The sequence below is a fragment of the Apodemus sylvaticus genome, chromosome 10 (assembly GCF_947179515.1).
Source record: "Apodemus sylvaticus chromosome 10, mApoSyl1.1, whole genome shotgun sequence".
Classification (NCBI taxonomy): Eukaryota; Metazoa; Chordata; class Mammalia; order Rodentia; family Muridae; genus Apodemus; species Apodemus sylvaticus.
The window spans coordinates 95,689,341-95,714,553 of NC_067481.1; the positions used below are offsets into that span (position 1 = coordinate 95,689,341).

The 25,213-nt window shown below is 49.0% G+C and overlaps 2 protein-coding genes and 2 pseudogenes across 2 annotated transcripts in view; 1 reads left to right on the top strand and 3 right to left on the bottom strand.

Annotated features, from left to right (window-relative positions):
• The window catches only part of LOC127693937 (tryptase-like), a 158,217-nt gene that overhangs the window by 24,844 nt on the left and 108,160 nt on the right, over positions 1–25,213 (bottom strand). The gene's annotated exons all lie outside the window — the stretch shown is intronic.
• LOC127693942 (tryptase-like) overlaps positions 1–25,213 on the bottom strand; it is a 176,114-nt pseudogene that overhangs the window by 8,684 nt on the left and 142,217 nt on the right.
• Positions 1–25,213, bottom strand: part of LOC127693941 (tryptase-like) — a 141,957-nt gene that overhangs the window by 8,534 nt on the left and 108,210 nt on the right. The gene's annotated exons all lie outside the window — the stretch shown is intronic.
• Positions 11,432–12,868, top strand: LOC127693424 (tryptase beta-2-like; annotated as a pseudogene).

Sequence of the window (25,213 nt, forward strand, 5' to 3'; positions counted from 1 at the left end):
GTCTGTTTTCTGATACAGGGTATCTGGTGATGTTAAATTGTCCTGTCTCCTTGGGTTATCTTGGTTGTGACAGGTTTTTGAAAAAATGCTTTTAACCTTTATTTTTATATTATGTGTATGAGTGCTCTAGCTGCATATGTGTCTGTACACCAGATGTGTGTTGGACATCCTGGGACTGGAACTAAAGACAGTTGTTAGCTGGGAATTAAACCCATGCTCTCTGGAAGAACCACCAGTGCTTTTAACTTCTGAGTGATCTCTCCATCCATTGGTTATAATAGTTTATCAAAAATCTTTTTGCTTTTTGAGATAGGGTCTCTTGTAACACAAGCTAGTTTCTGTGTAGCTAAGGCTGGTTCTGATCCTCCTGTCTCTGTCTCCCAAGTTGTAGAGTCACAGGTGTACAGTATGCCTGGCTTCCTCTTCATGTTGATCCTCTTGGTGGCTTTGTAGACAGATGTTCAGGAGCTTGTAGCATGCCCCTCTCTTGAGGTTTGCTAGATGCTTTCCTGTAGATTCTTGAGAGGAAAAGAACAGAGGGGAGGTGTCTTTCCCTTATGTTATAGCAAGGTCCCCCCTACCAACTCTTTGTGAACAATATGTGACATTTGTTTTAAGTGGCTTCAAACACACTGTGTATCCAAGGATGACCTTGAACTTCTGATCCTCCTGCCTCTGCCTCCTGGGTGTTGAGATTAAAATTCTGTGCTACTAGTGACTGTTGTTTATTGATTTGTTTGTTTGTTTTGTGGCTTGGGAATTGAACTAAGGGCTTCATACATGCTAAGTGAGTATCAAGTAAGCTATGTTCCTAGCTCTTCTTTTCCTGTTCCAGCCACACTACAAGCCAATAGACTCTGCCTTGAACTCCAGCCCCCTGTGTACAGAGATTCCATTCATGGGCCACAAAGCCTGGGCACTGGGCAAGTGGGGCCATACTGCATCCTAGGGCCAATCTTCAACTTGATTCATCTTAGCACTTTCCCTTCTTGAGGATCTCAGTAGAGATGTCGGGGTGTGCTCTGCCCTCCTTCCTTGGCCTCATGATGAGGTCTTTCCTACACACTCACTGGTATGATCTATGGAGCCTTCTGTTTCTACAAGTATAAACACTTTAGTTCATGACAATAGTTTGTGTCTATATCTTCATTTGTAAGAACAATGTAAGACAATACTGAAACTACAGGCTGTCTCTGCACAGGTTGAAATGAAAGGAGATATAAACAAAGAAGACATCTCATGTGCACACTTGGAAAGCTTGATAATTGGAGGACAGCAGCTCTGCCCCTTGCCCCTGTCACTGGTGCATCAACTATCAAAATCCAGTCCTCAAACTCACAGGGCAGTGAGTGATCAAATCCAGGTAGTCAGAGGAAGATTGGAAATACAGGAAAAAGCTGGAAGACTCACATTTCCAATTTTGTAATTTTGTGTAAAGCCTTAGGAGCCCATGGTTTGACATTGGCATGTAAACAGACAACAATGGAACAGAGCTGAGATGCAGGAGCGGGCCCACACAGATATGCCAATCAATCACAGAGGTGCCAATCAATCTTAGAGACACCCACATAGAGGTGCCAAACACAGAGATGCCAACCACAGAGATGCCAATCACATATGGTGCTGGGACAATAGGATCCCTTGGGCACAGAGATGAAGCCTCTTGCCTACCTCACACCATGTAGAAGTTAGCAGGAGCCAGGCGAGGGGTGCATGCCTGCCATCCTAGTTCTTGGAAAGCTGAGGCAGAAAGATTGTGGATTTGAGACCAACTTAGAATACAAAAACCTTTCTATAAAAACAAAAACAAACAACAACAACAAACAATACCTTATCACCAGACACACAACCTAGAAACTCCCTCAGTTTGATATATGAATCCTTAGATTATATTTTTCCCAAGCCTGAGAAACAAACAAACAATAGTATATGAATTGGACTTTGTTAAATGGTGGTGTTGCTCAGTGGTTAAGAGCATGTAAAGCAGGCCTGAAGAGACCACTCTATGGTTAAGAACACACCCTGCTTCTAGGGACTGAGTTCTGTTCCCAGCATCCACATTTCCCCGTAATTCTAGCTCCAGAAGACCTGACTGTCTCTTTCCTCCCCTCCAAGAGGACCTGAACAGACAACCACACATAAGTACACACAATTGTTTCAAAAATTAAAAAAAAATTATAACTCAAAATTAAAAGTTGGCTAGAGAGGTGGCTTGGCAGCTAAGCCTTGACAGCTCTTGTAGAGGACTATGCTCTAAAGCTCAGTTCCCAGCACCATGTTGGACAGCTCAATGCTGCCTGTAACTCTAGCTCCAGAGGATCTGATGCCGTCTTCTAGCTTTCATGGACACACAAACACACACACACACATACACACACTCATACACATTCACACAGACACACTCCCACATACTCACAGTCACTCACACACACATGCACACTCACACATACACTCACAGTTACACATTCAGCAACAAACACCCACACACACTCACGCACACATTCATACACACTCACAGTCACACACACATTCATACACACTCTCACACACATTCTCACTCACATTCTCTCTCTCTCACTCTCTCTCTCTCTTACACACACACACACACACACACACACACACACACGCGATATACAGATGTTAGTGAAGATGTGGGAAGACACTTGGTATTATCTATCTCTGAGAAACACAGTACAAACCATCCAAGATTCCTCCTCATCTGAACAAGAATGGCTATCTTAACAAGGGATTTGGACCAGTCATATGGCTCAGTATGTGACATCGTGGGCACCAAGATCAACAACTAAGAAGTGGAGTCTCATGAAACTGAAAATCTTCCTTAAGGCATAGGACACTGTCAAGTGGACAAAGAGGCGGCCTACAGAATGGAAAAAGATTTTCTCTTTTTATCAACTCCACATCCAACAGAAGTCTAATACCCGAAACATATAAAGAACTTACCAGATTATATATAAAAAATAACACAATTAAAATGATGTACATATTTAAACAGAGAATTCTCAATAGGGGAATCTCAAATGGCTGAAACAACACTTAAATGTTCAAAACCCTTAGCTATCAGGGTAATGCAAATCAAAACTACTTTTCATTCCATTTTAGTAAACCTGGCAGAATGGCTAGGATCAATAACTCAAGTGACAGCTCATGCTGGTGAGGATGTGGAGGAAGGAGAACACTGCTCCACTGCTGCAGGAGCGTAAACTTGGACAGCCATGATGGAAATCCATAGGGTTGTTCCTCCAGAAACCGAGAATCGATCTTTCTCAAGACCCAGCTATACTGCTCGGGGATATACCCAAATGTTGATCCATCCTACCACAAGGAAGCATGCATAACATGTTCATTGCTGTTTAATTCAAAACAGTCAGAAACTGGACACAAACCAGATACTTCTCATCAGTGGATAAAGAAAAAATCCTGAGTGAAGTATCCCAGATGCAGAAAGAGAAACATGGTATGTATTCATTTATAAGTGGATATTAGCTATTAAGTGAATTATTATCAAGCTACAGTCCACAAACCCAGAGAGGTGAGGTAGAGAGGAGGTCTCTTGGGAACAAATGGATCTCCCTTGGAAGAAGAAATAGAATAAATTTTGTGAGTGGACTGGGGGCAGATGGAGATGGAGATGGGAACAAGAGTGACCGGGTTGTGGAGGGATGAAGAGTGGGGGGCAGCGGGGGGGGGGGCAGCTGGGATTAGGAAGCTTTGCATGGGTAGAAAAACCTAGTGCAGTTGAAACTTCCTGGAATCTATGAGGGTGACCTTAGTGAATGCCCCACCTAATGAAAGATATTGAGTGCAAATTGGCCATCTTTTGTACCCAGACAATGCTTCCAATGGTGAGACTGGGTTATATTCAGTTGTTGGCCAAGGAAGTCCCATGGAGATCCCTAGACAATCCAGGCTGACTCTCTGAAAACTGACAGTGGGGTCCCCTTGCCAAAACAACATCCACACAGACCATTGAGTGTTAAGAGGTTACACTGGTGCCTGCAGGGAGCTTTCATCCCTGCTTTAGCCTCTTTGGTGTGAGAAGATACTCTTGCCAGCTATGGAAAGAGAAACCTGGACATCCACACAGCTAACAAAACCCTTGCCCTACAGTTTGTCGTGCCTGCAAGATGAGCTGGGGCAGTGGTGCCTGAGAACTTGTGGGGGTTGTCAACCAATGTTTGGTTTAACTTGAGGTCCATGCCCTATACTGCCTGGATGATAAGGAATTGGAGACTGGATAGCCCAGAAACCTAGGGTAGAACCATATACGACTGGGAAAAGGGGTGAAAAGGAATTATTTCTAATGATATTTTTGCTATACTCATAAATTGCTGCCTTGCCCAGTTATCATCAGAGAGGCAGATGAGAGCGGGTACAGAGACCCACAGCCAGACATTATTCCAAGAGAGGTTTTAAATTGGAGGTCTCCATTGGATCCTTCCCCGAGGAGACTAGGGAACCCCACAGAAGAGGTGGAGGAAAGATTGTAGGAGTCAGAGGGAGGAGAGCAGGAGATCAGGACCCACTGAGTCAGGACGCAGGGCTCCCAGGGGCTCCCAGTGTTGGGACCTGCAAGCCTGGGGCCTGCACGGGTCTACAGAAGTCCTCTGCATGTGCTAGCTTGGGGCTTCTGTGGACTCTAACAGTGGGAGCAGGTATATCTCCCACTCTCTTGCCTACTCTAGGGACTTGTCCTCCAGGGTTGCCTTGAGCAGCCTCAATGTGAGGCCTCTTGCCTTGTCTTATTGTGTCTTGCTTTGTCCTGTGTGACTGTCATCTCTTGGAGGCCTGCTCTTCTGTGAATTGGAAATGGAAGTTGTGTGGATCTGGGGTGGAGAGAAGGTGGGGGCAGGGGAGCTGGGAGGAATGGAGGGAGGGGAAACTGTGATCAGGATGGACTGTATGAGAGGAAAATCTATTTTCAATTAAAAATATTGAAAATAAACTTTTAACATTAAAAAAAAAGATGGCTCAGTGTATAAAGGCACTTGTCACCAAACTGGACCATCTGCCTTAGAGTCCTGGGACCCACATGGTAGAAGGAGAGAACCAATTCCTGCATATTGTCCTGTGACCTCCGCTCATGTGTGTGCACACACATGGATACAAACTTGCTGGTGAGCTAGCATACTTGGTGAGTTCTGGATCAGTGGGAGAGCTGTTCTCAAAAATAAAACCAAAGAAGAAGAAGGGAGAGAGAGAGAGAGAGAGAGAGGGAGGGAGGCAGAGAGAGAGAGAGAGAGAGAGAGAGAGAGAGAGAGAGAGACAGAGACAGAGAAACAAAGAGATAGAAAGAGACAGAGACAAAGACAGAGAGACAGACAGAGGGAGAGACAGAGAGACAGAGAAACAAAGAGATAGAGACAGAGAGACAGAGACAGAGAGAGGCAGCACTTGAGGACTGACACACATGTGCATAAACACCCCCTGCTCCCCCCCCACAATTTCATACGGAAACTTCCAGAAAAGCAATTTGTCTGGTTCAAAGGCTTTTATTTCTGGAACACTTAACTGTTTGGACTGAGTGAGGGCTTCAGATTTTTTCCTTTTTTTCCTTTTCTTTCTTTTATAAAAAGGGGAATGCTTTTTGATGGTGCTGTCCTACAGCCGTCCCTTCCCCAGTAAGGACACATCTAGAGACACTGTCACCAGGGATTCTCAAGCATTGCTTGGTGCCCTCCTACTCCCTCACTGGGAATGTGGAAGCAGAAGGAACCAGAATGGAATCCCTGGGGTGCTTGGTCTCCCCTATGCCCGTCAGTCTGATGTGGACAGCTGGACTATTCAGTCCCTTTTCTGGGCTTTTCTGAGCCCAAAGTTTCCGAGGATTATGTTTTATAAAATTATACTCAAGCAGGGCTGTCTGATATTTCTCACAATTAGACTGAAGTCAGACATCTCATGACACCATCACAGCTGTGGCTCAGACCTGGTCATGTCTTATCAAATGCCGGCCACTTCAGTTCCTGGTGCTTGATGCTCGATAAGAGACCCTCAGTGTTCCCAGAGAAGCTCCTCTGCTCGCCCCTCACTACCATGCACGGAGCTTTATCTGATTTCTTAACAGAATTTTAATCACTGACTCACTTATCTGTGTCTACGCTGACTCATAGTCTTCTATTTCAGTCAATGAATCTCCATGTCTTTCTTTCCCCCAGATCCTATTTGCTATGCGAGGTTCTGACAGGAACTCCAGGGCCACCTGCAAGCTGGCTTCCCTCTTTAGGCTCCTGCTCCATCTCTTTTGCATTATCTAATTATGGAAAATAATTTCAGGTCCTCTTGCATTTCCTTTGATCCAGAATCCTTCTACAGGCAGATGATGTCTCAAAACCTCCATGTGGGGATGGGTGTTGTATTAGCTCTCAGAGTGTTTACACTTTTGTCCCCTCTCAGGGAACAAAGTTAGGGATTACACACATATGTGTGTGCAAATTCAGACACACACATGTGTTTAGGCAGTGCCCCTGGGTACACATACTGTCAAGTTCTCTGGGGAGATTAAAAAAAAAACACTAACCCCCTCCTTATAAAAGCAATAACGACAAAATCAAGGTGTGATTCCAAAAGCAGACTTGAGAAACTATTGTGCAAGTGGACCGTGCCACCAGACAGAAGAACGGGTAAGGCTGAGCAGGCTCAAAACCCAGGGAATCCCATAATTGAGAACATCAGGCATGGAGCCAGCTCCCTACCAAACTATCTGATCTTGAATGCATAACCATGACACCCCACTGAGAGAACCATGACAATCAGGTAATGCAAAACCTTGGAGTTCTCCATGCTAATGAGGTATCTAAATAGGCCTTAAAAGTTTAGCCAACGAATGAGCTTATCTTCCTGGGTGTTCCTTCCCACAAAAGATATTTAATTCCTGGTTTACCCGTATTAAGGTGTATGCATTTACATCCACCATCAAATACAGCAGTTTGTACAAGCATGGACCATCTCCTTCATCAAGAATGGCCATGAGGTGGTGGGGGTGTGGGAAGGCCTTTGTTGCAAAGAGCCCCACCTAATCTCCTCCACAAACTCCCTCTTTATTTATTTATTTATTTATTTATTCATTCATTCATTCATTCATTTATTTATTTTTGTTTTTTTCTTTCAAGACAGGGTTTCATTTCTTTTTTTTTTTTCCTCGTACATTCTTAGTTTATATACCGAATACTTTCCCCTTTCCCAGTTCCCCCCTCCTCATCGGTCTCATAAGCCCTCTTCCCTCTGCTCATTTCCCAGTCACACCCCTCCCATTTCTCTGTCCTGGTACTCCCCTACAATGCTGGATCAACTATTTTCTGAACCAGGGCCCTCTCCTTCCTTCTTCTTGGGCATCATTTGATATTCTAATTGTGTCTTGAGAATTCAGAGCTTCCGGGCTAATTAATATCCACTTATCAGTGATGGCATTCCAAGTGTATTCTTTTGTGATTGGGTTACCTCACTTAGGATGATATTTTTCATTTCCAACCATTTGCCAAAGAATTTCATGAATTCATTGTTTTTAATTGCTGAGTAGTATTCCTTGTGTAAATATACCACATTTCTGAGTTCGAGGCCAGCCTGGCCTACAGAGTGAGTTCCAGGACAGCCAGGACCACACAGAGAGAAACCCTGTCTATAAAAACAAAAACAAAAACATAGCAAAAAACCAAAAGCAAACAAAAAAGAGAGACAGGGTTTCTCTGTATAGTCCTGGCTGTCCTGGAACTCTGTAGACCAGGCTGGCCTGGAACTCAGAAATCTGCCTGCCTCTGCCTCCCAAATGCTGGGATTAAAGGAGTGCATCACCAGGCCTGGCTGACCTCCTCTCTTTAAACCCCTCAGTACCCTCAACACTCACTTGGAACCAAACCGGAATCTACCCCAGTCCTGGGCTCAGCATAGGTAACCTGATGCATAGGTATCCTGAGAGGACTATGAACCTCTGTTCCTGATTCCCAGTGGAACCCCAGTTGCGTCTGGATACACAGGAGGCCAGGAAGCACAGTATCCATCTCAGACTGTACTGTTTCTCCTCCAGGGAAACACAGACAGCGACTTGCCTGTGGTGCTCAGGCATGCCAGTGGTGTGGCACAAGGAACAAAGTGCTTCTTGGATTTGCAGAACACGGATAAAGGATGACTTTCAGGAGGGTGGGTAACCCCAAAGCAATTGTACCATGAGTCTCACATCACCATGGACAAAGATTCCGCTCCCCTAATTAACCTCCCATACTTTATATACACTCGTACCTCCCCAGCCCATGAGGTTGTGTGCACTTAGGGCATTACTGTCTGACATCTAACTGCCCTCGCTATGCCTTTCTTGTCCTCCTCCTCCTCTTCCTCTTCTTTCCCCCAGTTCTCTCCTCTTTTTCATCTTCCACATCCATCTCCTCCTCTTCTTGGTTTACTGTTTTTGTTTTTTTTTCTTGTTTGTTTTTTGTTTTTGTTTTTTGAGACAGGGTTTCTCTGTGTACCCCTGGCTGTCCTGGAACTCACTGGGTAGATCAGACTGTCCTGGAACTCACAGAGATCCACCTGCCTCTGCCTCCCAAGAGCTGGGATCAACTGTCTGGCCACCATATGATCTGGTCTCTCCCATTTTTTTTCTGTGAAGGAATCAACAGACAAGAGGCTGTTCTGAAGAAGATGCTGATTGTCCTGCCGCAGGACAGCACTCTACAACACATCCCCATGTGTGCATTCATGATCCACACCCACATCGCACACACGTTTCTATGGCTACAATGAAAATTACAAGTTCTTATTTACTGTAATCTCCCAAAGTGTCCCCTAGGTTTTCTTCCATTTTGTCCAGGGCTGCTGGTCTACACTGCCTCCCTGCAGTCCTCCAGGCAAAGGAGAGGGCAAAGGTCATGCACCGAGTTGGCCTAGGTCTCCAGCAGCCCCGATTCTCCTCCAGTCTCTGGGTAGCCCTGCCTTCTCTCTCCATTGGGGAAACAAAGGCTCAGAGTTCACTCAGTTTGTGCTGGCTCACTCCTAGTGGCTTCTATCACAGCCCTGGGAAGTGCCTAGCATTGTGCCTGGGCAGTTGGCCAAGAGGGCTGGTCACAGCCTCCTCCCTGGTCTGGCCTGCCCTCTGCTGGAGACACCGAGAACTGTGACATGAGGATCAAAGCAGGCTTTGCAGATGGTTGTAGCCTCAAGGTTTCATAAATTCGGGAACATACAAAAGCAGCAGATAGTCCTATTTCCGTAATAATTGGGAAGCAAACTTGGAAGTCAGTACCATCTCCTGCACTAGCTGTAAGGATTGTACATCTTCTTTGTTCTGTGGTTCCTTTAACCTATCCATTATTTCAGTTACGTTTTGAAAGTTGACATTTAAAGATACACTCATTCCCAGAACTTCCTTGATGAGGAATTAGCCTTCCTCCTCTTACCATCTTCTTTCTGGGGCAGAACTTTATCTTCAGATTCCAGGGTAACAGAGATGCTGGTAACATTCTCTCAGAATCTGCCACGCTGAGAAACCCTTGCTCTTTTTGAATTTTGTTTTGAGCCAGGCTCTTTCTATGTAGGCCCAAATCTCAACCCTTTTCCAGGATTCTATGCATGGGTCACAACTTTCACCTACTTAAATTAGTTACCGGATGAACCAATCAGAATTCTTGGGAGTACTAGGATCCACAGCCCCTGATTCAGTGGTGCATTCAGGTCCTAACCTCTCTGAGCACTCCTCAGTGGGAGCACCACCTGCTTAGGACATCTCCACTCTCTCTCTCCCTCTCTTCCTTTCTCTCGCTCTCTCCCTCCCTCCCTCTTCCTCCCCCCCCTCTGCCATCTTTGGACCTCTGCATTTCTGTCTTATCAGCTTTGTTCAAAGTGGTGGGGGCATCTATTTAGAGAGTGGGCCTGTCCTGAGCTGCCCAGGGAGTGCAGATGAGTAAGTCTCTGAGGTGTGCAGAGAGCAGGGCAGGGCAGTCTTCAGAGAAACCCAGGAAGTGTCAGTGGGGACCAAGCTGGTGATGGACTCTTGAGGAGGAGACTGTAAATCCCTGACCTGCAGGACATAGGAGCCTGGAGGTGGGGTAGGTGGGAGGCAGGACAGTGGCCATCCTTGGCCCTGGAGCAGGGTTTTCTGAGGAGAGGCTGGTAGATTTTCAGGATGCCCTCCTCTGCCTGTGTTGTCCCTCAGATGATGAAATGCTCTATGAAGGGCTCAGCTTATCAGATGTCTGATGAGCAGCCCCCACCCCACACACACCAGAAGACCTGGGTAGATATGGCCTGGAGGTCACACTGCAGGATTTGTCAATAGAGCTTTGTCTGATGGGTCAGCAGGACCCGTCGTACCAGGACACTTGGTACTGATCTCTGGCAAAGTTAGCTGACTGCTATTTTGACAAGGGGCGTCATGTGATCCTCTCTAGTGGAAAGCTGAGTTCAACCCCGAGGACTCAGGGGACATAAGCTGCTGTTACTTATTGTGACTCTTTGTGCCTTTGGGGATGGTTCACAGACACCATCATCTCCTGTCCCGTCTCACTCTTGGGAAATGTGTTAGAGTGTGTCAACATGTCATGCTAGGGTGACACTGAGCCAGGAGTCTTCTTGAGGCCTCCTCTGTATCCCTGGGACAGGATCCCCCTCTCAACAGTTTGGAAGGAGCACCAGGTCAGTGATGTGGAGCACTCCACTGAGAGGTTGAGCTTGCGGTGCTCTGTCCATGGTGGACACAGAGTAGACCTGGTGGAGCCAGAGCAGAGTAGCGTCCTGAGCAGAGCAGCTGCGTGATCTGGGGCCTCACCTGCCCGGGTCTTGTGATGTGGAGGGCTGCTCATGGGACATCTGACAAGCCAAGCCTTTCATTGGGCATTTCACTAGCTGAGGAGCAAGACACGAAGAGGGGGCAAATCTGAGAAGAGGCTACCAGCTTCCCCTCAGAAGTTACACCTTCCCAGAGAGGGCTGCGGATCATCACTGCCCTGCTTGCCCATCCACCCCACTGCCTGCCTCTCCTGTCCTGGGCCCAGAGCAGCTGGATCTCAGAACTCTGCTTTCCATAGCTTGAAATACCAAGATTCCATGCAGTGTGTGCATGCATGTGTGTGTGTGTGTGTGTGCGTGTGCGTGTGTGTGTGGTCCTCTGGTTGTGCATTCAACCTTGTGAACTGTGAGCATGAGAAGGGCATCTGGGTGTTGGGGACACATGTTACATGGAAGCCTTCAATCTAAATAATTTCCTGTGTGTCTGGGTTTCCTGTGTGACCGGATGACCCCAGTCTCATGCACTATGGTCTAGAAAAATAAAAAGACAGAGGACAGCAGTCTGAGGAGAGAGAAGAAGAGAAAGTCAAGGTAAAGTCCTTTCCCAGAGCCGCTGGTGTCTGCATGTCACCCTGAAGCAGAGGAACCAAGCTTGAGACCTTAGTAACCTTGTGCACCAAGACCCCAGACTCCTGGGATGAACCTACTCTCCATCTCACCGGACCTGGTTCCATTCTGGACTTGCTGTTCTGCCAACCCCAGTCCAGCCAACCCTGCCTCCCAGCTGGACTCAGGCTGTGCTCCTCACTGCTTCCAGACGCTGAAGCGGCTGCTGCTGCTGCAACCGCCACCACAGCCACTGCTGGCACTGTCCCTCCTGGCTAGTCTGGTGTACGCAGGCCCCTCGTGAATTGTCTTGAGTCCTCCCTGTCTCTCTCCCTGACCCTCACAGGCCACAGGAATGCGGGAGTCTGGAGAATCCCAGGTTAGCTCCGATCCAGAAGGGCCAACGCTGGGTCCTGAGGTTGCTTCTTGTTTTTCTCCAGGCCCAGCGAAGCAACCAGTGGGCGTTGTGGGAGGACATGAGGCTTCTGAGAGTAAGTGACCCTGGCAGGTGAGCCTGAGATTTAAATTTGACTTCTGGATGCATTTCTGCAGAGGCTCCCTCATCCACCCAGGTGGGTGCTCACGGTGGCACACTGTGTGGGACCGTGAGTCTCCCTGGGCCTGACATGGTGGGATGGGGTCAGGATTATCCCACTGTCCCCAGTGTCCCTGAGGATGTCCCCATCCAGGCTGGAGCCTTCTGAGCATGACTGTACTCTTCTAGGCACATCAAAGGATCAGAGACTTCCGGTTGCAGCTTCGTGAGCAGTATCCATGCTGTGGGGACCAGCTACTGCCTGTGAACCGGATCGCTGTGCACCCCCACTGTTACACAGCCGGGGGTGGGACAGACCCTGGCCTGCTGGAGCTAGAGGACTCTGTGAGTGTCTCCACCCATATCCACCTCATATCCCTGGCCCCTGCCTCAGAGACCTTCCCCTCAGGGACATAGTTCTGGGTGACAGGCTGGGGTGACATTGATAATGACAGTATGTGGCAAGGATAGCAGCCAGTTAGGCAGGGACTGTCTCATCCAACCCCAGCATTGGAGGTGGGCAGGGATTCCGATGGCTGGCTGGGGATGGCTACTGATGAGCTTCCCCAAAGGCTGCACTTCTCTCTCCACAGAGCCTCTCCCACCTCCTTATCCTCTGAAGCAAGTGAAGGCCCCCGTTGTGGAAAACAGCCTGTGTGATCGAAGTACCACATTGGCCTCTACACAGGAGATGGTTTTTCCACTGTCCATGATGGCATGATGTGTGCTGGAAATGCCAGGAAAGACTCCTGCCAGGTAGGTCCTGCGTCCCCCCTGCACCACACCCCATCTGGTCTCCACATGGTGTGCCGACTCCTGTCTTCCTCAGGGTGACTCAGGGGGGCCACTGTCTGCAAGGTGAAGGGTACCTGGCTGCAAGCACGAGCAGTCAGCTGGGTTGAGTGTTGAGCACAGCCTTACAGGCCTGCCATCTACACCAGGGTGACATCCTGCTTGGATTGGATCAACCTGTCCTTCCCTGAGCATTCCTGAGACCCACACAGGGTCAGGGAAGAACCAGGCTCCTGTTGTCTTTAACTCCCTGCTTCCTGGTCAGGTGGAACCCTTGCCTTCCTTGTCCTCTGTCCCCCTTATCTTCTGGGTGTCCCTCTGAGCCCCCACTCTGTTCCACCGTGAGTCCCTAGCCACTCCTGTCCCCTCTTGCCTCCCACCACACAATTGCTGCACTGTGTGGCTCCCTCTCTTCTGTGACTCATTACAGTTCTTGAAAACAGCTATTGGGGTTGCTCCAAGAGTTCAAGGTCATCCTTGTCTATGTGTTGAGTTTGAGGCCAGTCACACAGCAGCACATCTGGCTGATCCAGCGACACAGTGGCACAGTGGCACATCTCTCTGCTCTAGCCATGCAGGGGCACATCTGGCTGCTAAAGTCATGCAGCAGCACATCTGCCTGCTCCAGGGGACTTTGCTTTGGGTATTCTCATTTGATTCTCTTGGGTGTTCATGACTGTTCCTGGACACAGAAGCCTATATCTGGACCTTTCTGCTGAAGAGAGCTGTTGGCCCATGAGTGGGCCCCACTGGGGTGTCCATTCCCTGTTTGTTGGACTGTCACCTGTGTTCCATAATCAGACTGCAGAAATGCTGCCTCTTTGTCTCCTGTCCTCTTTCAGCCGTTCTGTTGGAGATGACATCTGATGAGGGTGATGTCTACATTTTACAGTTACTTCTGAGGATGCTGCTGCTGAGGTCAGGGACAGAGCTGGACTGGGACAGGGATGGAGCTATGCTGGAGATAATCCTTCCCTGTATCCCCAGGTGGAGAGGTGGAATTGTGGGATAGGTGGGGGATCTAGGGACCTCCAGCCAGTCACTCCTCTCCTCTCCTCAGGATTGCTGCCTCCTCCCTACCGCCTGCAGCAGGTGCAGGTAAAGATAGTGGACTTTTTTCCCTTTGTGAGGAGCTGTACCACAACGCCACCAAGCACCATGACTGTGGCCAGAGACTGATCCTACAGGACATGCTATCTATGCGCAGTCAGCCACGGCCAGGACGCCTGCTATGTGAGTCCCACTCACCTCCTCCTCTCGGTCCTCATTCCCTGGTCAGGGCTAGCAGTCATCAGAGCTTCTTTCCCTTCCAGGGTGACTCAGGTGGGCCCCTGGTCTGCAATGTGACAGGATCCTGGACCCTGGTGGGAGTGGTGAGCTGGGGCTACGGCTGTGCCCTGAGGGACATCCTTGGGGTCGGTGCACGTGTGCAGTCCTTCCTGCCCTGGATCACGCAGCAGATGCAGAGGTTCTCGTGAGCCCCATGGTGGTCAGCTGAGGATGGGTTGGCTTTGGTCATGATTCCAGAGTGGACAGTGAGGGTTTAGGCTCTGTACCAAGTGTTAGCTACTGAAGGACATGACTCTGTTTCCTGGCTTCCTAAATAAAGATGTGTTGCACATTCTTCATGCTCAAGCTTTCTTTTAATGTGAATACAAATCCATTTACCTCCACTGGAAACACCTGTGGATGCTGTTTCAATGGTTTTATAAGTGAGGAACCCAAGGCTTGAGCTCACCCATGGTGGGACTCAGGCAGCTCTCACTGTGTCCTCGTCTGTGATCCACAGACTCCCTGAATAGTTAACAGGCCGATTCACATCCCCCAAGCACCTAGCATCCCTGTATTATCCTGGAACCTGGCTGTGGTGACATTGTGGTAGAAAGGATAACAATCCTAAGTTTCTTCGTCCGTGGGACAATGATACTCCGACTCTCATCAATGTCACCATGGGGCCACAGGACTGCTGCATTGGGACCCTAGAACGCAGTAGGTTCAGATACCCAGTGTGGCTAAGGTTACCTTCATGGCTGCGTCTGTTGCCTTGAACTGTGCACAGTGGTAACTGTTTAATGCGCAGGGTGAGGGTGAGGGGCCATAGCTTCCCACACAGTAGTTCTGACCCTGGGTGCATGGCGGGGAGGGGCTGATTAACTCTTCACTGTGAGCAGCAGACCTCAGGCTCAAACAGGGCTATCCTCTCACTCTGAGCCTCCACCTAGGAGCTGACAGTCTGCAGAGGTCATTAGATGCACAGGGCCGTGACTGGCACAGACCTTTGTGGAGTGGAGTGCTAGCCTCAGAGCAGATTCATCTCTGCAGGGGTCAGGGTTGGAGAGGGGATGGAAGAAGCTCTGACTGGGGCTCTGCTGAGTCTGGAGGGGGAACCAGGATTGTGAGGGAGAACTTAGGGCCTGTGGAGCTCCCAGCAGGCCCAGCCTCTGTTCTTCTGAAAGGGAAGTGGGTGCCTTTAGTATTGTTTCTTTCATTTTTTTGCCTGTAGCTTGCCAAAGCAATGAGACAGAGGTGGTGACTCAAGTGAGACACCTGCTTCCCTGGATAGTGCTACAACTAATGTCCTCAAGCTGTCACATGCTGTCTGAATACACACACACAGAGCCACACATGAACACACACACACACACACACACACACACACACACACACACACACACACACATATTTCTCCAACACAGCTCACCAATAGCAAGACCTGTCCAGTGTTCTAGCACCTCCTCTGGACAGAAAGGGTAGAAGGTAAAGGCTTTTCAGTAGCACACAACCTGGTTGACACTGCTTCAGGCTCAGAGGATAAAGGCTAGCAGAGTCTAGAGTCTCTGGAACATGGCTATCCAATGCTCCCAGGATCCTGGAAACAGCTTGACGCAGTCCTTTCTCTTGCAATGCACCCTTCCTTGGTGTGAAGTTTGGGTCCTCAGGCTGCTGAGAACATAGGGTGTTCAGAGAGCTCTGGGGCAGAGCAGGAGGTCACTGCTCCTCTGACTGATGCAGAGTCTGGATCCCCACAACTTGTGCTTGAGACCCTTCCAGTGACACTGGGACCCCAGGTACCACAGTTACTGTCTTTACTGCCTGGGACACACTGGAAGCCAGGGCTAGAGAAATGTCATCAGTGGACTTTTTTAGCCAAAGTCTGTGTCCAGCTGTGCTCTGTGTGGCATTGAGTGTCCACGCCTGTTGTGACAGTCAGTGTCTTTTGAAGTATATCTGTATGGCTCGCAGGGACACTAAAATTTAGAACAGGGAGTCAATACTTGTCAGCACCTCTAGGTGACAGAGACCATACATACTAAAGGTGTTCTGCTGCCCTTCAGAAGAATGTGTAGGCAAATGTTCCCGTAGCCTACCTATCAGGGTGCACAAGTGTGTGTGTGTGTGTGTGTGTGTCTGTTGGGGAAAGAAGTTTGAGTTTAGAAGACAACTTAGGGGAGTCAGCTCCTTCCTTCTGACCATGATGGTCTCAGGGATGGAGCTCAGGCAGGAGAACTAGCTCTTTTGCCTCACCTGAACTGGCTCGTCCCCCTAACTCCCCCAAATCACAAAATCACAGTTATGAAGTAGCAATGAAAGTAGTCTTATGATTGAGGGTCAGCGAGGGGTCATCACACATGAGGAACTGTATTAAAGGGTGGCAGTATTTGGAGGATTGAGAACCACTGGTCTGTAAGATGTCACTGGCTTCCAGAGAAGGAATCCCTGTGTTATTCCTGCTGTAACCTCCCTCTTACCCCTAGGAGGGACTTTGTCTCAATAGTTCTTAATGATGACACTATAGTGGCTTTCCTCTGCAAGGGCCCTGGCAGTCACTCTCAGAGAATGGGGTACCAGCTCTGTGGATGCATCTTCTCCAGGCTTAGTGTCTACATGCCAATAGGGGTCCTCCTCCTCCTCATACCCTGGAAAGCCTGAGTAGTGTCCTCTACAGGGTTAGCCTGGATCAAGGACAGTTAGTGTCCTTTGGGCTAGGCCTAGCAGGGTACACACCTAGATGGTGGTCATATGTGGGAAGCCACTTTATCCAGCGCTGTTGCAAGACGGCGCTGGTAGGAAATATTTAGTCCATGCAAACAACTTTAACACACGTGCAGTTGGTAAACAACTTTAACACACGTGCAGTATGGCTTTGCTATGACTCAACATTGGCATGCTAATGAGGTGAACCTTAGTTCTCCTATCACAATGCGACATGCCCCTAAGCGAGGGCTGCTGGGCTATATAAGGGCGGCAAAAGACAGGTTTCGGGGCCCCGTGTAGAAGAAGAAAAGGAAGGTCCTAAATAAAGTGCTGCAGAGAAGAACCTGGTCGTGTCGCGTCTTTCATTGAGGGACAAGGTTAGGCGCCGACAGTTGGTGGCCCGTCCGGGGAAGGTTCAGAACTCTCAGCCTCAGGAGTGGTACCGAAAACCTGTACAGTAAAGAATGTCCGCAGAAGAATCCTGTTGCCGTGCGTCGTTCGTGAGAGACGATAGGCGCGCGACAGTCATAAGTGTGATAGCTGGAGTTGTTACACACCTGTATTACTGAAAAATTGTTCAGGCCTGGCCATTATCTCTAAAACAAAAAATCAGATGAGTTTTCATCAATGGAAGCTAGTGCTTGTGTGATTTTCCTTCTACAGTGCTGATATTCTTTGATATTCCTGTTCTAGTGTTGTTTTCTTGAGAAAGTTTCCCTATGTAGCCCGAGCTACCCTGGAGCTTACTATTTAGGATAGACTAGACTTAAACTCTCAGTGATTCACCTGCCCCTGCTTTCTGAGTGCCAGGATTTAAGGTGTATTGCCTCCACACCCAGCCGGCTGTCCTGTCTTGATGGTCCATTCATGTTTCACACTAGGCTTTCTTTCTCTCAGGCTGAGACTCCCGTCCACAGTCCCTTCTAGTCTAGACACCGTGTTAGAGCCCCAGGAACCAGGAATTTTATGCCCTGATACTAGGCTTTCATGGTTCCCCCAAAGTCAGGAGACAACTTTCAGGAATTTGTTTTCTCCTATCCTATGAGTCCCTGGGGATGAACAGGGCTTCAGACTCGACTGCGGCATTCTTACCAACTGATCCATCTCACCGCCCCTGTGAGAACATAGGAACCATCTTCAGCCTCCTAAGTGTCACAGTTGGGCACAGATCTTGCAGATGTGTCTCCTACACACACTGTTCCAGGGATGGAGGTGAGCAGGGATGGAAGTGTCTCAGCCCCAGGGTGAGTTGGTAGGGAGTAGACAGTTAGGATCTGTGCAGCACCAACCCCACTTCCTTTCTCCTCAAGGTCAACACTCCCTCCATACCACCTGCAGCAGGTTCAGGGGCAGAGAGTGGATGATGTCATCTGTGAGCAGCCATACCATAATGCTACCAGGCACCACCCACAGGGCCGCAAACCCATCCTAGATGACGTGTGTGTGCTCGCAGTGAGGACCGTGGGGCCTGCCATTTGAGTTCAGTTGACTTCCTCCTTCCTGTTCCTAATCCCACTTCAGGGCCAATATCCACGGATGCTCTTCTAGGGTGACTCAAGGGGCCCACTGGTCTGCAGTGCAGCAGGCTCATGAACTTTGTAAGAGTGTTGAGCTGGGTCTATGGTTGTGCCCTGAAGGACACCCCCTGGTGTCTATGCAGGAGTGGCACACTGTGCTTGGGATGAGTGACTCAGAAAAAGTCCCCAACTTTATCCTCACATTGTTCTGTGCTGGGACTCTGTAGACTCAGACCATACAGATAAGGTTACCTATAGAACATGGGGCTAGAAAAGAAGGCCCTGCATCAGTACCACCTGCCAGAGCCCCGCCCGGCAACTATGTTGAATTGGCCTGCTGTGGGAACTGCAGGCAAGGATGTAGCTGGCAACAACTGGTCTCACCTAGGGCAGATTCTGAGTTTCCCAAGGAGGATGACCACAGGCCTGGAAGGGTGAGCTTTCAGCATAGTGGCACACAGGGGACAGGAGAGACAGGATTGTAGCCTTGGTTCAGACTAAAATCAGAACATGATAGATTTACCCAAGCTGCAAAGGTGTGACTAGAATTCTAGTCAGGGTTCACCCGAGGATGAGAGGGAAAAAAGGATTGCAGGTGTGGTCCCTCCCACACCACATACACACAAGGCTATGGCCAGTATCCTATTGGGCAGAGCTTTGGGGTGGACTATATTTAAAAAATACTAGGAATCAACCAGTTCTGTGGCCAGCTGCAGGTCCCTGATATTGGCAAACAACCACCTTCCCACGTCCTCCCGGGCATCAGCTCCTGGTTCTCTAGAAGTGATCCACCCCAGGATCATGGGACATTCTCTGTCCTGCACTTTGAGACCTCCATGACTGGGACTGAGGCAGGCCAATGCTAAGCCCTCCCACTGCTGCCCATCTGTCTCTTGCCTTGTGTAGCCTGGAGATGGCTTTAACAAGAAGAACATCAAAAGAAGGTTGTCAGGCAATTGTGGAAAGCAAAGGACTGGACCAGCTTCCAGTGTGCTGCTAAGAGTAAATCTTTGGAAAATGCTCTTTGCTGTTCTTTCACAAGGCCTCCAGGTGGCGCTGCAGGACGGGAAGAGGGAACTGAGGTTCAGGTGTGCAGACAGGTAGGTGAGCAAGGGGTTCCTTCCTAAGTTCGGGGACTGCCATTTTGTGTTCAGCAGGCAGAAAGTATCCCTTCCCACTCTTCAGGGTCCTTTTTAATTTTATTTCTTTTGCAGGAGAGAGAGATCTATGTGGCTCAGACTGGCCTCATAATTCCAGCCAAGCTCTTTCAGAGAGTATTCACTCTTTTCATAGGCTTTTATTGGCTATTTTCGGGGCTGCTGGCTGATGAAGGTGGACAGCCCAGCTTGTATTCGACTGCAGAGTCTGGGATTAGATGGCATGGGAAGCACGATTTGGGGACCTGGCACCTTCTACAGGAAAATGGGTGGTGACAGGTTATATGCATGGCCAGGCTCCCAGCATCCCTCCTAGCTCCCAGAGTCCCATGGGACCACACAGGTTAGGAGTTTTGTAATGATGATGTAGCTGTGAAACCCTCAGAATCTGGGTAGAGAGTGGGTCCTCTCAGTTTGCTGTGCTCTGCCTGACCCACACTCTCTGGCTCCTGATTGGCAGGAAGCCAGATGGCTTCTTGTGGAATTGTTTGATGCTCTGTCTATTCAGAGTTTTTCATATTTAGGGGAAAAGCTATACCATTAGTCTAGGTTCCCAGTCCTTTTTGGCATTTTGAGGCAGTATTGTTAATTTGACAGGCTGCCTTGGACTCACAGGCAGTCCTTCTGCCTCAGCCTCTCCCGTGGCTGATTATGCAGGCCTGTGTCTCCAGACTTGGGTCTCCTCTGCCCTGTTTCTGAGCACACATGGAGTTTCCCATGGTGTCCTGGCTCTTCCCTTGTGGCTAATACTGTCTGTTGAAGGAATCCACAGGATTCGCTCCTTCTGGTACAAGTTAATGGACATTTGGGCTGTTTCTAATTGGGGCTCTTGGGAATAACATTGCTTTTAACAGTTTGTATTTTGTGTGAACACATGTTTCCTCTTGGAGGAGCACAACTGCGATGGAGGACTCACACAGAATGTTTGAAGGAGAGAAGGCTTTGAGATTTGTGGCTGTGATTACATCCTGTTGGCTGTGAATAGGACTGGGCTTCTAAGCAGGTCTTGGTAACTATCAACCCATGCTCAGTTCAGAAATTCTAGGTAGAGCTGGGTTGGGGTGCAGAGCTTCTTCCTGGGTTTTATATGTGATAGCTACCCCACACTCTCTTTCGATCAGGCTGGCTTCAAACTTGCAGTGATCCTTCTGCTTCATCCTCCAGAAACTTAGGCTTAGAAACATTGTCACTGTGGCTAGTTCTGTGTTCTTCCTTCCTCCCTCCCCCAATCTGTCTCTTCTTCCTTCCTTCCTTCCTTCCTTCCTTCCTTCCTTCCTTCCTTCCTTCCTTCCTTCCTTCCTTCCTTTCCTTCTTCCTTTCCTTCTTCCTTTCTTTTGTTTTTCTTTCTAATGTTTTATATTTCTGTTTTTCTATCTTCCTTTTCTCTCTCTCTTTCTTTCTCCCTGCCTTTTCCCTCCCTCTCTCCCTCCCCCCTCCTTCTTTCCTTTCAGGTAGGGCCTCCTGTACCCCAGGTTAGCCTTGAACTCCTGAAAGTCTCACTTTCATCTTCTAAGTGCTATGGTTGCAGATGTGCATCACCATGCCAGGTCTCTTAGTTTTATTTTTACTGTTGCTTTGATAAAACATCTTAATGAAAAAACTTAAGGCTGAAATGTTTATTCTAGTTCCCAGTCCAAGGTACTCTCCTCACTGTGGGGAAGGCATGGAGGCAGGGGCCTGAGGCGAGCAGTCATATAATGGACACAGTCTCGGAACATAAAGCGTGTACAAAAGCAGCTCAGCTCTGTCTTCATTCACAGCATCTAGGAGCCCACCAGGGGATGGTGGCAGAGAGTTGATGCTTCCTCCACCTAAATGAATGTAACATAAGCTGACTCTCCCTGCAGGCCCAGAGGCCCTTCTCTCGGGTGATTCTGTCAGGATGGAAATCAACACTGTCACATTCAGCTTATTCTGGGCAGGGAACCCAACGCAGTGCCTCCTGAATGTTAGACAAACACTCTGCCAACTGGGCCACACTCTCCACTCTGTTCTCCCTGCCTCTAATTAGCATTTTGTCAGGCCTGATAGTATGCATTTTGCCACATGTCCATATTGTCTATTTGCATATCGTTTTTGGTGAGTGTGCAAATGTTTTTTACATTTTTTAAAAATTGCTTCCTGAGTGCTACATAATATACATCTTGAATCCAAGTATTGTAAACATTTAGATGTTCTCTGGAGGACTGATCTTGGTGCACAGCATGGAGGGTAGACATGAACAGAATGCATGACAGGAGTGGAGGGGAGCTGAGAGGTCTGAGGGATTTGGCCATTTCTAGTACTGGGTCAGAAGGCTGTGGAGTCTGTCTATCATGGTGACAAGACCAGGCAGGGCCTCATTTTTGCTGTAAATAGGGAGGAACAAGGAGGGAGGAGGGATGAGCCAGGAGGGAGGAGGGAGGGAGGAGGGATGAGCCAGGAGGGAGGAGGGATGAGGGATGAGGGATGAGGGAGGATGTAAGGTCTACAGACAGCGTCTCCATCCTGCTGCATTTGGCAGGGAAGAGCTGTTACTTCCACCTGTCTTCACATGAACTCTGAAGCCCAGAATGCAGAGACCAGCTCAGAGGCAGAATACAGCAGAGATAGGATGCTGTCCTCACTGAAACCTGAGTTTATTTTCCCAGTGTGGGAAGGCCACAGGGTCCCCTCCAGGCAGCCCTCCTGGTTCCTGCAGGATACACTCTCTCACATCTGGGAGCCCAGCCTCTGGGGCTCCTCAGAAAGCCTGTGTGAGCAAAGGCATCTGTGACAACCTGGGTCTTCTGACTCCACCTCAGGTCAGAGGGTCCAAGTCTCTGTCTCCATGAGCAGGGTTTTCTGTCATGGCTGGGGCCTCGTGGCCAGAGTGCAGAGTGCAGGACCTTCTCAGTTCCAAATCTCAGGCCAGGGTGGGAGGGTTCCATTGACACTCTCCAGATCAGGTGTTGGGGAACTGAGTCTGGGGTGACTTGTTCTTTCTCCTCACATGACATCATGTGCCATGATGTGACTATTTCAGGCCTGCCTGTCCCACAGCTGAAGCTCAAGACTGCACAGTAGGAGCAGGAGGGACGACCGGACAGTTAATTCAAGAACTGCCTTTGTAGATATTCCATATATGGGTGGTTGGTGACCAGCTGTAACTTCAGCTCCAGGGCGTCTATCGCCCTCCTGTGGCCATAATGAGTACCTGCACTCATGTGTGTATATGGCTCTCCCCACATTATTAAAAATAAAATACATCTTTAAACAAAGAATGGACACTAAGCGTTTGACCTAGTGAGGCATGAGTAACGACATGAGGTGTGTCTGCGCCTGCCTCCCTCAGGTGCCCGTCTGTGAAGGGACTGTTTGGGAGGTAGGAGCTGTCAGCTCATCCCAGCATAGACAGACCAGGGTGAGGGAGTCATGTGTCCCCACAGGCCATCCCACCTGGTCCTGGACCCTCATGCCACCTAGCTTGAAGGATGTCCTTCATGGACAGATCCTCTGAGTCCAAAACACTGGAGCCACCACAGGTCCCTGTAGGAGACCTGTTGCCTTTGGTCTGAGGGACCTGGTGTCCTATTTCCTTTGTCACCTAGTTCCCTGCATAGCTCTGGACACCCTGGATCCCAGGTCTGCTGGTCAGGAAGAAATTCCACCTGTGCATCTCTGTGTCCTCCCATCGACCAATGACATGTGTGGCCTTTGTCCAGATAGAAGGGCAGAGGTAGGTCACAGTCTGGTCTTAGTGACCCTTTCCTCAACTTCTGCGGTCTCCTGTATCCCACGGTCATTGCTGTAGACCCAGTGGCAATTCTTCTTCCAACCTCCACACCTAGGAAGTGAATATTATTGTGTATGTGAACAGCAGAGGGCTGTAAGTCCTGTAACTCTATTCTGTGTGTGGCTGGAGGGATGTTTGTCAGTTGTGAAACAGGATTTGGCCCCATAGAATTAGTTCCACAAAGCCAGAGACATGAGAGACAGAGAGAGAGAGAGAGAGAGAGAGAGAGAGAGAGAGAGAGAGAGAGAGAGAGAGAGAGAGAGAGAGAGAGAATACTGACACAAAACTGAAATCTCCCATCTCTAGGCGCAGCCCCCTCCCATGTTAAGAGCACAGAAAGGAAGTAAACTGATCACATCTGCAGCAAGGGAGGCAGCGTTGTTGCACTGAATTAAAATGCAGGGATATGTTTAGAGGAGTCCAATGATATACTCATCCTACTCTGGCAAACATCACTGCACGTGCTGTAGCACGTATGTGCCTCAGTATACAGCCAAAGTTCAGCAATCTCAGCATCCCTAGGATCTTAAAACACTCCTGGTGAAATGGAGGAAACTGCACAGATGACTGATAAGGGTGCTGGATGAGGTGGACCCTGCCAGCCCAGCACTCAGCACGCTGAGGCAGGAAGGTCATGAATTGGTTGTCAGCTTGGGCGCCATAGTGAGACTAGATTAACAATACAAAACCTAATAAGGAACCACTGGGGACAGGGGACAGCTGGGACATGTGTCACCTCAGACGAGACAAGCATGTGTCTTTGGGTATCAAGTTCAGATAGCAGTGTGCCATGTCCAGGCCAGGGTGCTTGCATTCTATGTGACACTTACTCGGTGCTCTTAACAATCTCCACAGGACCACAGCCAGGGCTGCACGGATGGCTCAGTCAGCAAAGCTGTGTCTTGTAATTATGAGGACTTGAATTTGGGTCCTAAGAACCCATGGGACAGAATGGGGGCGTCTCTCTGGGAGGGGCTGGAAACCTATTGCAATGGAAACTCCCAGGAATCTGTGGGGTGACCCCAGCTGAGACTTCTAGCGATGTGGGATATGAAGCCTGACCCAGCCATCTCCTCTGTCCTGTGGAAGGATCAGGACACAATCTCAGCCACAAAACCCTTAACTTACACTTTGCCTGCCTGCAAGATGTGCTGGGGTAAATGTGGTGCAAAATTGTGGACGTGGCCAACCATGACTGATCCAGTTGATGTGACAGTTATGTAGTTCGGTCTTTTCATGGGATTCCCACAGTGGGCGGGAACAGGGGCCATCTCTGACTCTGCCCTACCTTTGGGACCCTTTCCTCCTAGTGGGTTGCCCTGTTTATCCTGAATAGTGGAGGAGGTGCCCAGTCTGCAACGGGATATGCATGGCTGGCTGATATCCAAGGGAGGCCAACCTTTTTTCTGAAGGGAAATGGAGGAAGAGTGGAGGCAGGAGGGGGAGGGGAGGGCAGGGGGAGGGACAGGGAGGATTAAAGGTGGTCAGGATATAAAACAAAACAAAAGCAAAGGAACAAGAAAAACCCTGGGCATGGTGGCACCTTAGTGATCCTGTGGCTGGGCAGGTGGAGACAGAGGACTTCAGGCCTCCTGATGAGCCAGCCCAGGCTAACTGAGCAAGCCCCAGGCAAGTGAGAGGCCTTGTTATATATATTGATTTTTTAAAGACATCTGTTTTTCCACAAATGTGCACACACACATACACACACACACACACACACACACACACACACACACACACACGCACACACACACACTGCAGTGAGAAAGGACAGGCAGCATCAGCAACAGTGTAGTATTTCTGATTTTTTTGACTACTGAAGGGAGGTGAAGACACACTTCCCCAAGGGAGCAGTTTTCTATTGTTTAGACAAATGGAGATCTGTTACCCCAAGATCTCAGCCATGCCTTTAGCAGCAGGTTCCAGGCACAGGACACCTATGTGCACAGGAACAGTAATGGTTGAGAAGCCTGAATGGGGACAGGCTAAGGTCCCAGGCTGCAGCTGACTGCAACCCTCACAAGGCATTTCAAACAGCAGGAATGGAGCTGACCTGAGTGTGGCAGTGTCTGTGGGAAGGTGAGCCTCCAGGACAGTCCCCACTGGACACAGTCATGGGAACTAACTGTCAATCTGACAA